A 16,896-nucleotide genomic window follows, 5' to 3' on the forward strand; every position below is an offset into this window, starting at 1 on the left:
AAGTCCTCCACACGCTGACAGTGTGACATTACACCAGCAGAAACACTGTGTGTGTGTGTGTGTGTGTGTGTGTGTGTGTGTGTGTAGGCCTAGAGGCAATACCAAACTCAAGGCGTGACCCCAAAGGGGGATCCCATGGCTACATACGAGCTTTCCTATTATCTTTCATTGTGCACTGTGACATGTCCTTGTTCTGGAGTAGACCCTCTCCTGCTGTCTACAGAGCTGAACCCCCTCAGCTCTTATACCTCAGCGTCTTCCACCTTTCTCTGTGAAAACTGTGACTTTGCCCTACATTTAGACATCTTCAGGGGTCTCATTTATAAAACTGTGCGTAGGATCTGTACGTACGCCCAAAAGCCAAAAAATGGCGTACGCCAAAAAGAAAACAAAATCAGATTTATAAAACCGTGCGTACGCACATCTGTAAGCAATGTTCCCTTTATAAATCACAGATTACCCACAAGTGTGCATAAGTGAATCAGCCTCTTATCCCGCCCTGTACACACCCATTTTTAACCATAAATAGTCAATGCAAAGCACCTCATGAATGCTGATCAGTATGGTAATGACCCTGGCAGTTGTTCTTTCGTTAAGCCGAATCATGACGACTGGCGGAGAAAAAGCTAAAAACTTCTCAGACGCTCGGGATTGCTGAAAATTGAATTAGAATTTTGGCCTGTTCTCGCAGTGTAGGTAAAACCCTATGTATAGACTACCTATATTAATAATACCGTCCAAAACGGCAGGCATTACAGCACTCGGGACAGCTTCGATATACCAGTCCTATATGATAAGATTTAACAGAACTATATATTATATCGAAATAAAATGTAAGCAGCGAAACTGAAAAATCCCCTTAATAAAATACCTGACAGGACTGAAAAAATATATTTGACTTTCCAGCATTAACAGATCTGACTCTTACTTGCAGTAAAATAGAAATGTCCCCACAAAACATGGAATCTGACAGCTTTCCTGTCCTAAGTGGAGAAAACTGCAGTCAATTAGATCCATTAGATTGTGTCTGCCTGTCGGAGATAAATAATAGTTATGAATAATTAATGAAGTCACAACTGCTGTGCCACCTGCAGACTGTAAATGCACACAGTACCTCTCTCACTCTCTCACTTTGGAGATGCACATATTGATTTTATAATTCAGGCCACTCTGAAAACTCTTCTCTCCTAAGTTACTGCTCTCTGCCTTTGTAGAGCAGTCCTGTATGTGTCGGTCTTTTAATGTAGAACAATGCTGACTTCTGCTGGCCAGCTGAAGGTAATGCATGAGCAGGGGGCTTGTACAACACCAATACTTTTACTGAAGAGGCTGCAGATTCCTCTGCATAACCTCCCCACAAACAGAACAGTAACAAAGCCCCTCTGGCACCCAGCCTGGAGAACTGACACATTGTCACCCTCCTGAGACGTTCTCACTGGGTGCATGTGCAGCAATGCGTTCTCACCAGCCAATGCATACCATACTGTATTCACTCTGTGTTTTCCCTGCCTGAAAAGATACCCCATCACTGGAGGTTTGCTTATTGTGTGTGTATGAATCTAATTTTTTATGTATTTGTGCAGCTCACATAAATAATTCTAAACACAAAGATGCAATTGCACAGGAGCCCGTGAATGAAAGAATTGGATATTCTGAGCACACAATGCAGGAGAGAGAATGTTTATATTTAATACAGTTGATGTCAGCAGTTGTGTTAATATGCGCAGAACGAGAACTAAACAACGTTCTCAGACACAGAAGCACTGTGAAAAGCTCATTTCTGTTGTTGAAGCAGGACACAAAGCAGCTATTCCTACAGTCCCAACCACGCAACTGCTTTCTGTCTCACCACAGGCGCAGAGCCATTGAAGATGCATATTAGCAGCTCTGTGTGCTCTCTATATTCAATCTGCTGCGCTTGGCAATCAGCAAATCCAGGAGGAAACTGATTATTGGCGACCAATCTGCCTCTGCCTGCTTTCCATATTGACTGTCGGTCCGAGCAGCAGCGACAACTGATACAACTGACATTCAGAAAAGGGGACACAAAGGCACACTTATTCTCAAAAGATATTGAAAAGAATCGGTTGTGCCCCTTAATGGAAGTATCGCTCCATTCTTCTCACTCGTTTAAGAGACAAATTGAGGTGTTATCTGAGCTGAGGAAGGCGTTTTTATTTTCTGGCCAATATCTCACACACGTTGGAATTGCCTATCCAGTGTCCGTTTTTTTCCACGGACCATTTATCAAGCTGCTTCTCCCTCCCCCCCTCACTATCTTGAGAGAATATAAATAATTAAGTCAAAGCCATGGCAACTCTAAATCACAAATTTGGAGGGGGGGGACAGAAGGCTTCTCGATAAGTTTTAGTTGAAGTTACAAAGTGTGAGTGTGAATGAGTAGGTGAGATGTGGGAGTAAAGTACATTTTTCTGTTGTAAGACTGAATCACAGAAACGCCCACAATGACCAGAGTCTGCTCATTTTTACTTCAATTCTACTCAATATGACTCAAAATGAATATTGTTTTTTTGCTTCCCAATCTATTTACCATCACATGTTGACACAAATCCCTGTCAAGTCCATTTTTGTATGGATTTTACTGAGAACATACAGTGCTTGAAGTGGGCCGGTACTCACTTCTACATTTTACTCTTTAGCGTACCTGCACTTTTTCTTGCGTACCGCTACTTCTCGCATGTAGCCGGTACTCTACCACTGAAAGAGAAAGCGTCAGTGTCAGAGAGATTGACCCTAACGTTACATAAACTACACTACCCAGAGGGCACTACATGACTTACCTCAGTTCGGAAAAGCTGTCTGATGCCTGCAGCCTGACCGTAACAGATTTTTCACTGCTAAAAACCTAGAAACTAAAAAGAAGTGTGTCGAGTTTGTAAGTTGTTATGTTAGCCTGGCTTCAGAAAGGTACTAAAAGAAGGCGTGTGCCAGAGCCAGACACATCAACAGAGGTCCAAGTCCAACCAGAAACATCAGGTACGATTCATGAGCTTCAAACTAACGTTAACGTTGATGTGAGTGGAACAGCTGGTGTTAATGAGGAGTCTGCAGCTACCAACCTTAACGTTACCTTAGTCAATGACACCGACATCAACGATAAAGTGAGTAACCAAACACATGGATGGCCTGACTGTTGGTCAAGGGACCAAATTATGTATTTTTGCTCCACGAACAGCTGGCTCATTTTATAGATAACAAACTGGGCTGCAAAACATGTAGCAGCATCCCGTCACTTGCTGGCCAGACAGAGAGGGGACTAAAGCTGTCAAGAGAATAACTGACACACACACACACACACACACACACACACACACCTTGTTTAAATAAATACATAAATTTATGTTGTTAATAAATAACAATACATTGTTGTTGTACCAGCAATATCTCCAAGTTTTGTTTTTACTGTAGAAATCTCAAATGTCATAATGATTTGCCAATGCAAGAGAGTACCGGCACCCACTTCAAGCACTGAGAATATATTACTATCTGCTAGTACCAGGCGATGATTTTCCATCTACCCACCATTATTTTAGCTCTCTTCATTGCCCTAGGGAAAAAATTAAATATCGTTATCTTTCCTCACAGTTCTGTGTAGGACATATGGTCTTCGGAGACTTCATAAAAAACCTTTGACTTAAAATGTTTTGATTTTTTTCCAGATTCAGGGGAAAATGATTCAGACACAGGCAGCAATTCTCAGATGAAATATTCATCTCTTCTCCATAGAGCTTATGTTCAGAGTGCAGGGGTTCTGGAGCCCATCGGAGCGTGCAGTGGGAGAGAGGCACGGTACACCAGCCAGACTCTGGGTTATTATCACACCTTTTGGTAATTCTATTTACATACAGTAATCCATGCCAGCTGTTCATATTAGAGGGGCACTCCAATGATTGATTGTACTTCCATAAAGTTATAGTACTCGGGGACAGACTTTATAAAGAATGGTCAAAATCGAAATCCCTAAAATGGGTCAACCGCCAAAAACACTGGAACCGACACTTCCAATAATGCAACACCGGCAATTTCGACAAGTGCAAGTTGAACTCTCGTTAGCTTAGCTGCAAGGGTCCATGTGTTTTTATTATTTTTTCATCTGTTTGAAGGGTCAGAACAAAATGTGTGACCATGTGAAACATAGGAACGTGTGAAAACATATTCGTGTTTGTCCTTTTACTTGAGTAAATGCATGAGATTTACAGAGCAGGTGCACACCAGAGGCCTGTACTACGAATCAAGATCAACATGCCCTGGATTTCTTTCAGTTACCCGGCTTCACCTAACCTAACAACCAACAACTGCGGTCCTGCATAAGCTGTATCACGACGGTGGTTAACAACTAGTTCAATCAACCCAGGGTTTCCCAATCCAGCGGCGCGTGCGTTCACATAAAAGAGGCGGTGTTTGCACAGCATGACCAATCGCAAACATCTACCAGAGCCGCATATTTTACATAAGAAGAACAAACTATAATTCTGCATAAATATAAAGAATACAGACACGGTTTTGCAGGCAAAAAGCAATACAGTCGCTGCTTCCTAAAACAGGAGGAAAGCTGGCAAAAAAATAGCCGACGCTGTAAATGCGTAAATCACAACGCTTATCAATATCACTTCCCCATCAGTCAGGCACAAGATCTGACCATAATTACACTTGTGTTTTCCATAAACTGTCGTTGCTTTAGCCTATTATTTCAGTTGCAACCCTGGCAGTGGTAAGCGATCGTGAGAGCAAATAAAAAATAAAAAACATAAATTCAAAACCGATGTGCGCATTGGCAACGCACGGCTCAACAAGCCGATAAATAGCCTATACGTAATTACCTCCGCTGAAAATCTATATCTTTCATAAAAATATCCATCAGGGAATGTTAATGGGGTTGTCGGTCTCTAAATGTTTTAACTTTTATGAGCGCACCTCTCCCTCTCCGTGCACAGAGCTCCACCGCATCTTCTAAGAATTGTGACGCCGTTATCAGTCGAGTATTGATTGGTCAGTAGGTGGTGCTTTTACACCGGTTGATCTCTAATCTCCAACATAACCTGCTCCCGACCAGGTTAGGTGTTCAGCATAAGTTACCACGGTGATTTAACCCGGTAACAAGTGATCCACCGTCGTGATACACAAAGCCATGGGTTGAACCCGAAGTTACCTCGTTAACGCCAAATCTTGCTTCATAGTACAGGCCTCAGAGCTGTTGAAAAACTGTAGCAAAACAGGGCATACAAACACAGTACAGGGTACCTACGTAGAGTAAAGTAGCCCCTGCAGAATAAAATAATATCCATTTTTGACTGTATCCAGCCTTTAGATTCTTCTGTCCCTACTCGGTAAAGTAAATGACCCTGACATGCCAGAAGCCATTATTGGAAACTGATTAGAAAAACTCAGGGATTTCAAAAAAATACCTGGCAGGGGATTGGATAAACCATCTGTCTATCAAACTCATGCTGAATGCACTCGGGAGAAGAGCAAAAACATCTTTTCCATCGAGAAAAGATGCCAGTGGCGTTCTTAGCTCTTCTTGCAATGAAGAAATACTCTCCAGTTCTGATATAACTGATGCTATTGCAGCATCTATGCTAACTTTTTTAGGAACCGCAATTGTTGTTTTGATCAAAGAGTCGCCTCTCCGTGTCGTCACCCACAACTAAACCGCGCCCATAGCTGCCAGTAGCTCCTCAGAGGACTTGGTCGGGCCATGCTGGCTCAGATAAACAGATTACTTAGAAGCCTGACCAGATATATTCTAATGTGATGTCTTGATAGTGATGGCAAAATGAAGCTTCATTAAGCTTCCTGAACCATTTTCTTTAGTTTCTGAGCCCAAAAGATGGCACTCTCTGTTTAACAAAGTGTTGAAAGCCCACTGAATTGCAACTCCTTGCCATCTAGTGGGCTCAGAAAATAAAGAAAATGGTTCACAAAGCTTCATGAAGCTTCATTTGGCCATCACTTTGGACATCTCTTTATATTGTGAGAATCCAACTGACGTGCAAGGTTAACAGTAAATGCCCACATCTTTCAAACTCCATGCCCCCATTTAGTTACACAGGCTTTCTGTTATAATTTATAGTCTCCAAACCCTGATGACTTCACCATGGCCATTTACTCAGACTCGCCCAGAGCCATAATACAACTGTTTTCACAGGCTGAGTAGCAGTACTAGCTGAAATTGATGTGTAAAATCAATGGAATGCACCTTTGTTGTCTGTAACTATATTTGATTCCCAGCATGATAATCGGCTAAATTGCAACGATGAATAAAAAAAACACCATTCTCTAGTGGCCCTGTCATTTCCAATAAAGCTCAGCCATGACTATGTTTTGATCCTTGAGATCAAAACGTTGGATAATTAATTTCCACACCGTGATTAACAGTGTGCGACCCATCTTACCTTTTGTCTATAATGCTGAGCAACCGGGGAGACCCAGCTGGTGTTTGGAGGTCGACAAGCTTGTTAAAGAGAGAAAACCTAACCTGATTTATGCATACTGATGTGTTTTTGTTGCATTGATAGTTCTGGCCTGCAAGTGCAAAAGGCAGGAAAAGTTATGGCAGCCAATAATAGCTTCCCACTTTTACTACAGTTTTTATTCAAAGACTGTAGGTATAAATGTTGCAATAGACAAGAGTTAAATTCATAATTAGGGTCTCCGCCCAAATCTTTTTTTCATTTTTTCTTTATTTGAGTAGTTCTTCCCAGCTACTCTGTATCCTTATTAAGGTCAATACCTAAAGCACTGGAAAATACTGTAACTGTTCAAACATTTTCAGCTACATGATCGATGAAGTTGCAGCCTTGAGCACAATCAAAAACACGACCAGGTTCCTGGCAGGGTGAACGCACATGTAGCAAACACAGACTTATTAAAGAAGACAAGCAAACGTGATAAGATAAAGAAACTATTGCAGTCGCAAACCGCCAAACGCATAAAGTAGCCATGAATAATCACTATTCTTTGCCCTTCTTCAGATGGTTTAATTATTGGTTGTGGGAGACAGGACACAGCTTGCCACCACTACTGAGCACAGCTCAGCAGTCAGCTATTTAAACATTACAGTATCATTTCTCAACCCAAGCAGCCCCACTGTGTCTCTGCCAGAGTTAAACGTGCAGCAGCTTTTGCTATATGAGGTCACATGAAGAGCTTATAACACAGAAGATGCATCCTATCCTTCTAAACGGTGACAACTGAAACACAGAGTGAAGATTGTTGTCAAAAACATGATTTTCTTCACACAGAGTGGTGTACGTGCACAGGCCCCAGGCAGTTGTCATTATTCATAAAGCTTAGAAGACTAAACTACAGAATTCCTTATCAGATTCTTAGACTATTAACTGATCCATACATATTCATCACTAGGGTTGGGTACCAAAACCCGGTGCCAATATGGCACCTTAACAACCGGTACCTACCAGACGAAGTGACAATGCAGATTTCGGTGCCTCATTTCTGTGCTAATTAAATACCTGCGCTGCTCTCTGGTGCTCTAAAATGGATGTTACAGGCAACAGAAGCATCACTGCATGTGACGCTAGTTAACATTACAGTTGACAGCAGGTAACGTTAGCCTACCGTTAGCCAGTTGCTGGCTTAAACACGGTTAAAATGCTGACAGCTAAACGGTCTAACGTGTGACTGTATTTCACTGGATAAGGATTCCAACACCGGGATGTCCAGCAGTCTGCAGCTACAGACAGAGTAAACTAGCTGCACTATAGAGGGGGTTCCTGTTTACAAACATTACAGGGTGCGTGCGCATACCAGGGGCAGAAAGCCAGATTGGTGAGCTGGTCCACTACTGCAACAACCTTAAGCTTTCCTTATTGTTTGTATATAGCTAACTGCTGACTCAATAAAACGTGATTTTAGTTGGATCTGTTTGTCTGTCTTTAATTTTGCAGTGTTACTGTGATATATATGTATGGCTATAATTATCATTTTAGGCTAATGTAATAGCCAATGTTAGCAGCAGGGTTACCCCTGAGTGTACCCCTATGGTTGGTTTATGCCTTAAAATAATGGCCAGGATTTCCGGGAAAAGGTACGATATGTGTGTCTCCATTTCAACCATCACTGCAGGTTGACTGTTTTTAGCAGCAGATGTTGATTGGGGGCGAGAGGGCAACAACACTGTCGTGGTTAGCTCGCCGAAACTCTACTGCCGCTGCCTCGGCAACGTTAGCTAATGTCCGCTAGCATATAGGCTAACTATAGCCAGTTAGCTTTGTGTGTAACGTAATAAAAAACCACCCATCTCGTAGGAGCGAAGCTTAATATTTTATTCAATAACATTATGGTACAAAGGGAGCACTAACGCCACAGGTCTTATGTTGACAACGTGGACGCAGATATAAGAAACTACGAAGGTTACTTACGAAGAAACTACTGCTAGCTAGGTAATATTTACCTAGCTAGCAGGCTAGGCTAACGCTGTTGCGCTAATGTTAGCAAAACATCGGCGTAGCTTTAGCTAGCAGTCTAAACTTGTCTCGAGTCCGGACCTTTAACTATCTACGGTCCGGACTTGAGTACTACAGCCCTGACAGGTAGATATCATTTAGCTGAACAACTGAACAAGCTGCAACTTTTCTGATTGATACAATGGGAGCCTCTTGCATATGACCCCAATCTGCCCTTCTTATGGCTTGAAGCCATAACCTCGGCCGGTTTTTGCCAAAACCATGCTTCCCCACTAGGTATGTTAAACATCAGGCACCCATCACTGGCTCTGTTTGTACAATTTACCACGCAACAACTCCTTGGCATTTTGACTTACGCTATGCTGCTACTACTACTAGCTACACGAAACACGTCTTCTTTCTGCCCCCCGGTTGCGTGCGCAAGCAGTGATGACGTTGCCGAAAAATCCATGTATGGCCACTGCCGCTGTCGGAGAAACACACCGACACCGACTGGACTTAATGGTGCATTCAATTGCACCTTGTAAGCTCCTGGTGCATTCAATGTTGTTGTAAAGTACCCTTCTGCCATCTGGTGGTTTTTCTTTTTGTCGTATAACAGCAATTGACTGGTGAAATAAGTTATTGTTATAAAATTTTGACCATATGACCTCATTTTGTGCAGTGCAAGTATGGTTTCAGGCACCGCTTAGGCACTGGCATCATTTTAAAAGTATAATTTTAGCAACGGTATCGGAAAAGACCCAAACGATACCCAGTCCTATTCATCACCTACGCAAGGTGCAGTTTAGACCAGGGGTTTCCAAAGTCTGACACTTTGAGAGAGCCTTCAGACAAAATCAAGATAAGAGGAGGATTCAGTGAATTACGCTGTGGATTATAATTTAAGCCCTGTTTTATTAGCCTATATTTCTTTCCATTTTGGCAACTTGGCACCATTAAAAGTATGCAGAATTAGCTTTTAGCAGTTCCTTTCTGCAATGTACCCATGGATGTTTAGACAAGTATCACTGGATTACTTTGATACTGAAGAAAATGTAAAAACATGATATTTACATTGGAGATGACGATATCCTCTCACTGAATCTAAAAACTTGTATCATTTATTTTTGTTCAGATTTGGCTGAGAAGGAGTAGGATTTTTCTATGCAAATTGAGGCAATTTGGAGCTAATAGTTTTAAAGTACCTTAATTGCCTTCATGAGCTGTGTGTCACAGCCACTGCTGCTGCTGCAACTTGTTTGATGAGCGTGTTTGATGAGCGGGCCTATTCAGTGGGCCAAATTACAATAACTAACTTCCCCTTGTTTTTAGAACACCGACATGTCCCTTTGCTTCATCTTTCTGCCTCCGCCCACCTACAACTTTCCTGCGCCCCTTGGGGAGATGCGTCCCACTGTTTGAAAACCTCTGGTTTAGACCACTGTAGGGCTGCAACTAAAGATTATTTTCATATCTGTCGATTATTTTCTCAATTAGTTGTTTGCTCTCTTAAATGACAGAAAATTGTGAAAAATGTGGATCAGTGTTTCCCAAAGCCCAAGATGACGTCCTCAGATGTCTTGTTTTGTCCACAACTCAAAGATATTCAGTTTCCTGTCACAGAGGAGAGAAGAAACTAGAAGATATTCACATTTAAACAGCTGGAATCAGAGAAGTTTGACTTTTTTTTAAATAATGACACAAACCGATTAATCGATTTTTAAAATAGTTGGCTGATAATTTAATAGTTGACACCTAATCAATATATCTTTGGAGCTCTAGGCCATAGCCAAAATTCATTCTATAGTATGATGAGGAGCCAGTGTGTAAGAAGCTTGCTCTAAGTCAGGGGAAGTCATCATTAACCAGTAATGTGGAGCAAATGCACATTACATATACAGATATCACATTGCCAATCCTCCCACTCAGTTTACCGCCACGGGACTGTGTGTGCAAATATATCAGAAGACATAAGATATAAATACAGTACAAATATATACACGCCAACACGCATGTACTACAATCTCTCAAACATTACATAACGTGTGTGTGTGTGTGTGTGTGTGTGTGTGTGTGTGTGTGTGTGTGTGTGCGCGCGCGCTGTATCTTCACTCAGACCTTTTTTATTCCACTTCTGCTCAGTGCCTCCATCTTACACTGTCGGGGCTCTGCCCTGGCACTGTGATGAAAATGCATGCTTCATCAACTTTGTCACAAAGTCTATGCATTCTATAGTATAGCACGACAGGCCGAGCGGCTCCAGAATACCAATGAACAGCCGGTGCTGTGTCCCTGTCAGCTCCCAAAACATCCAGGAGCACAACGATGGCAAAAACAATCCTGGGCTAGGCTTACATCACCTTTCAGCGCGCAGAGTAATCTCTTTCTAAGTAAATAATTTGCTGAGCACCCTGTCATATCAAGTCTGGCTTTGCTAAAGGATCGTGGTCTGTTCATTGAGATTAAAGCACAAGTGAAGCTTCACATCCTATTAAACCAGATTAGAAGAAAAGCAAAGGCCCAGGAAATTGCATCACCTGTCGGGTTTCGCTGCTACGGGTTATTACCGCCATTAAATCCTATTTGCAGCGTGAACTGGCTCGTTTTCTGAGGAATTGTCTGAGCACGTGGAAGGGGAGCGATTATCTAGTGTGGAACAGTTTCTCTGTTTTGTTAGCTTTTAATGTCTTCAGTCACATGTGATGAGTTTTATATATAGATGCATATACAGAACCACAGAAAGCAATGCCGGAGACAGTTGAATGTAAACCTAGAAGTCTAAAGCTTAGTGAAGATCCCATGCAGACCGCTTATTGCGACAAGACCAACGTGTTGGACAGAACAAACACCATACTGACGGCGTTGCCGTGGTGTTCGAATCCTGAAACACCAAGTTGACCTCAAAGCGGCCGAGAAGCCAATCGATCAAACGCTGGGTGTTGTCACGTGTCCTGTGAGAGATGCACTTAATCCAACCCTGTCTCACGCCAGTTCGTGAAATGGTCACGTTATTTTGATTTATTGATTTGTGTACACTGCCCTACAAAACAAAAAGGCAGTAACTGCATTTTTGGTCAAAAATTAGTTATTATCATTTTCATGACATTCAAGGCATCCTTTGTTATGTGACAAAACATCTTATCTCAAATGTGTGTCGTTTTGGAAAAAAATGGTAGTCATTTGTACAGTAACTGCAAAAAGCCCTAGTGAAACAAAGCAAGAATACAGTAACTGCAAAATAGGGGTAAAATATCAAATTAAATATGAGGATTGATATGTACAAAGAATAAGCTAATATAAAGTAACAAAAACAGCCACATGTTGAATAATCAATCTACAACTACTTAGCTGGATGACAGGATAACTTGATAACAGCTTAGTAATGCGAGACTTTAAGCAGCCGTTTCAGCACCAGAACAGCTTCCGGGTGGAAAATATTGACCTAAAATGGTCAAATTAGTATTGGTTTTGGTATATCCATGTTCAGGAAAACAAATGGTTCCAATTATTTCAAATACAGTGTATCTAACACACCCAGAGCCCAAGTTGTGGCAAAATAGTTTTTGAAGAATCTGTAGTTACTGCCTTTTTCCTTGGTATGGTGCCACGTTTTTGGTAAGTAATACAAAGCAAGAATACAGTAACTGCAAAATAGGGGTAAAATATCAAATTAAATATGAGGATTGATATGTACAAAGAATAAGCTAATATAAAGTAACAAAAACAGCCACATGTCCAATAATCTACCTACAACTACTTAGCTGGATGACAGGATAACTTTAAAGTCATTTTTCTCAGTTCTGCACTCTGCGTAGTTACTGCCTTTTTGCTTTGTAGGGCAGTACTGGTCACGATTTTCTCGTTTATTTCGTAAACAGGTCACGATTTTCTCGTTTATTTCGTGAACAGGTCACGATTTTCAAACGTGATCATTTTACGAACTGCCATGACACTGGGCTGCTCTGGGGGACGCAACAACGGGGAAATGAAACGCAACAACTGGGACATGAAACGCCATTTGCCGGCCACAACAACGGGACGGTTTTGGTTAGGAAAAGAAGAACGGGGAAAGGTTGTGGTTAGGAAGAGAATAACGCGGAAAGGAACTGCAACGCGTGGACCGCGACCCCCGGTCTCCGGGGTGAAAGTCCTGTGTTGTTTGACCCATCCACCCCCCTGACCAACCTCCCTGCGCTGATTTTCGCCTTATCAATACTACTCACTACCGTAATCATTCTGTGATCACCAAAAATGCTTCCCATTGAAATAATTATTTTAAATTGCTCACTACACAAAAATAACAACATTAATGTGTTCAGTACACGAATCAATAGATTCAGTAACGTGACCATTTCACAAATTGCCATGAGACTGGGCTGCTTTATCACACTACAAAGATTTGGATGCAAATTCTTGAAATCTGTTGGGGTTTTTTTATTGGGAAACTGTAATTAAAATATAATTTTGGCTATGAAAAGATTAACCTACTCAGGGGTGCCAGCGAATGTTTGGCCTAGTACCCCGAGATAGCTCGAAACAGTACTGCTTCAGCTGATCAAATATTTGAATTAGTATAGGATTTAACCCTTTAAACCTGATCAATGCAGTTTTCCTTAAAACTTCTCACCCCTTCGTTTCAGATCCATAACTAATTCCGATCGGAACACACAGACATTATTCCAGTTGATTGTTGTCTGTGTGTCCACGGTTACATAGCAAACAGGAAGTGCTTGCAGCTAAGGTGCAGTAACATGACTTTTCATGATACAGCTTCAACAAAAAATAAAGAAATACGACCTGAAGAAATCATGACTTACAACTCACTGAGTACACAGCAACATTATACTTCCTGTTTGTAAGATAGGAATTGTAGTGCTGACACTTTCATGTGGCACTAGCAATACATTCATATTTTTACCTTACTCATAATATGTAATAGGAAAAATTCGACTATTCATTGGGTAGGCTTTCGATTGTGAATTTTGGGATTTGAATATCCGCATTGTTTTCCCCCTTCAATACTGTAGATTAGTACCGAAGCTAAAAATAAAAATACAAAATGGATAAAAAACAATACACATAACAGAAATTAGGTCATTTATAATGGAGTCATTCAGCATACAGAGTGAATTCTGCCGGATAAATCTGAATCATCCATTTCAAACTGCATACAACTCCTCAAACAGAGGCACTCACATGCAAATGAATGACATTTCTAAGAGATTCTACTGGAAATGACAATATTTAGCATGCCTAGAGATGTAGTAACTGAGCCAAAAGCCTGTAACAGAGGGCAGAAAGCCAAGCCGAGGGACAAAGTAACTGAATCCAGTCCAACTGAATGTGTCCAGCACACGCTCACTTCCTCTGGTAACCAACAGGGGCCAGCGCCTCTCTTTCCAAACTGTACTGTTGAGCAGCTTGTGTGTGTGTGTGTGTGTGTGTGTGTGTGTGTGTGTGTGTGTGTGTGTGTGTGTGTGTGTGTGTGCAGCATCTCATTATGTGCGGCTCCCATTACTCCACACTGGAGCGGTGAATAGAGGAACACACAACCGTTCATTACATGTTTTGACACCTCTCCCCCTCCCCTCCACTGTGTTACAGGGATGAGCTTTGGCTTCCTCCTCAGGCACATCGCTACAACACTTTATACATACAAATGCACGGAGCACACACATAACACATTTAAGCAATAACTCCTCTCTCCCCAGAGTTCTTCGGCAGCCTCGGGCCACAGCGAAGGCAACGAGGAATACATTCATTTCACAGTCCAGCCTATTTTTCCCAGTGAATATCCAGTCAGGGACTGCAAAATGCTCTAAATGTATTCTATGTTCAGGTGCCTCCAAGCACTGAAAGTCCAGTTCTCTCATCAGGTTAGAAAACTGAGACAAAGGTAAAATATTTGGTAAAGGATTGGATTAAACTATTAGGCGTTGCCAAATGATTGAAAAGTGTTATGTCAGATAACCCAGGTTTAATCTATCATCAGCTGCAGCGACGCTTTCTCATGAACAGGTTCATATGATATTGTACGAAAACTCATGCACAATAATTTGTATGATATCCTACGAAATTACAGCTACCGCCGGTGGTCATGTGACAACTAGTCACATGACAGTTAAAGCAACACAAATGCAAATTTGCCAGATCGTGTAGCGGATCTGTAGTTCCAATGAGACATAATGAGACATTATGACAGCGGTAATGGACAATTCCGCTTCCAACCTGTAGGGGGACCGAAGCAGGAAAAGTGATTTAGTGTTAAAGGACAATTCCGGCAATCGTTCTCTGGGACATGTTTTCATGCTAATCGAATGTGTTTGTAGCTTGAAAGAAGCTAGCGTGGACCGCTGATTAGCTTACAACGCTAGTATTTGGAGCACGGAAAGTAAAAACAAACTGCTATTTTGTACTACTAAAAAGGCTCAAAATATCACCAAACTTCAACGGTAGCATAATGAGGGTCCCTAAATGTTAACCGAAGCATTCCGAACTTTGTAAGTGTACAGACAGTTTATTGAAGAGATTATAAAGACACTCACGTTCATGTTTACAAAAGTTTCAAGTACAGCCCTGTTTATCATCTCTTGGGTGTCACGACACAACAGGTCCCACTCTGTGCAACACAGACACTCCTGTTCGGTGGCCATAGCTTCACAATGTCCGCAGGTACACCACCAGTTTCCCGAAGTACGAGGCTGTGTTGCGGCATTGACTACCGGTAGCTCTCTCTCTCTCGTAGCCCTTTCACGGAGCTCCCGCAGCTCTTCGTTCAATAAACTGTCTGTACACTTACAAAGTTCTCAATGCTTCGGTTAACATTTAGGGACCCTCATTATGCTACCGTTGAAGTTTGGTGATATTTTGATATTTGTTTTTACTTTCACTGTGCCCTGAATACTAGCGTTGTAAGCTAATCAGCGGTCCGCGCTAGCTTCTTTCAAGCTACAAATACATTAGATTAGCATGAAAACATGTCCCAGAGAGCGATCGAGTGGGTACACATCTGTTATTAACCACTAGGTTTGTTTTGCGCCGGAATTGTCTTTTAAGTTTAGCAATCTATACAGTTACATTTAGCTGCGAAAAGGTGACTGTGAGGGTACGGTCGTTTTAGCAGCCGTTGCAGATGACTTAAGATGACAAAAGTTGAGCGTCCTGGGCGCCCGGATAGCTCAGTTGTGGAGCGGGCGCCCATGTGTAGGGGTTTGCTCCTCGACCCAGCGGGCCCGGGTTCGACTCCAACCTGTGGCCCTTTGCTGCATGTCATTCCCCCCTCTCTCTTCCCTTTCATTTCTTCAGCTGTCCTGTCGAAAAAGGCCTAAAAATGCCCAAAAAAAAAAAAAAAATTGATTCGATTGAGATTCACTAGGTCCTGATTTGATTCAATTTCCGATTCAATGTCGATTTTGGATATTTCAGTTGCAAAATCAAGTTAGCTTGAATAAGAAAGAGCTTCTACAATGGTTCCCTCTGACCTGCTGCATTATTAAAAGTATATATTTATAAAGAAAGAATATATCTGTATCTTTGTCATTTACCATTTCACAACAACAAAACAAAGTTTAGCAGCTCTGAATATGACGGTTTAAATAAACAATAATATTAAATTTAAATAGTACATTTTATATTATATAAATGTTTACATTAATACTTGACCCCAAATCAGTTACATTAATGTAACATGAACACACTACTGCAGTCAACACTGCAGTCAACACAACAAAGAACTCAACAACTCTACGGTCAGTGAGTATTGAGTGACTTTTCATTCAGATATCTTGAGGTGAGATTCCAAGGGACCACTTTAAAAATGGCCGTGCCAGTTTTTCTCTCACCAAAATCTTTGGAGTGTTTTTCACCTCCTTCCCGACAAGCTAGCATTACATAGTTGGGACCAGTGGATTCCTTAGGTCTTATAGTTTCATATGATACGAACAATGATCAATTCTGGATTTTATGAATCGATATTGGATCATTCAAATGAAAATCGATTTGAATTCGGAAAATCGTTTTTTTTTAACTCAGCCCTAGTGACTAAATGTAGGCAGCAAAACATTGAGTTGAGATTTGAAAAAAAGAATGTGGTTTGGGTTTAAACAGCGGTCCCCTTAAGTAGTAGTCCCGGGACACGAACACCCGTCTCCTGGGTGAAAGTCTTAACTTCTTCCAGGAATCAAACTCCGCTCCTTTAAAGTGCAGTGTTTTATGACCCACCCATCCACACTGACCTCCCCCCTACACGGATCTTGCAGAAAATGTGGTGCAATATTAGATCTAAAGTGTTGCAATAAGTATGCAATATTTAGTTTATTTTGTGGAGCGCTGCATCCCGTCCGTTGGCTGTGTGGCTTAGTTGTGTTTGATTTAGATCCCGCTTGAAATGCTATAATGATCATGTTTCATTTGCCAGTTACCGTGCCACTTGCACATGTTAGTGCACATCAGCGCACGGGTCCACTAT

The 16,896-nt window shown here is 41.6% G+C and overlaps 1 protein-coding gene and 1 long non-coding RNA gene across 2 annotated transcripts in view; one reads left to right on the forward strand and one right to left on the reverse strand.

The window, feature by feature from the left end:
• The window catches only part of LOC116053532 (inactive dipeptidyl peptidase 10), a 255,317-nt gene that overhangs the window by 203,714 nt on the left and 34,707 nt on the right, over positions 1–16,896 (reverse strand). The gene's annotated exons all lie outside the window — the stretch shown is intronic.
• Positions 4,190–15,170, forward strand: LOC116053534. The gene is made up of 3 exons (XR_004105870.1): positions 4,190–4,545; positions 5,852–5,863; positions 15,158–15,170. It is a non-coding gene; the product is annotated as an uncharacterized LOC116053534 (long non-coding RNA).

The sequence above is a fragment of the Sander lucioperca genome, chromosome 8 (assembly GCF_008315115.2).
Source record: "Sander lucioperca isolate FBNREF2018 chromosome 8, SLUC_FBN_1.2, whole genome shotgun sequence".
NCBI classification, from domain to species: domain Eukaryota; kingdom Metazoa; phylum Chordata; class Actinopteri; order Perciformes; family Percidae; genus Sander; species Sander lucioperca.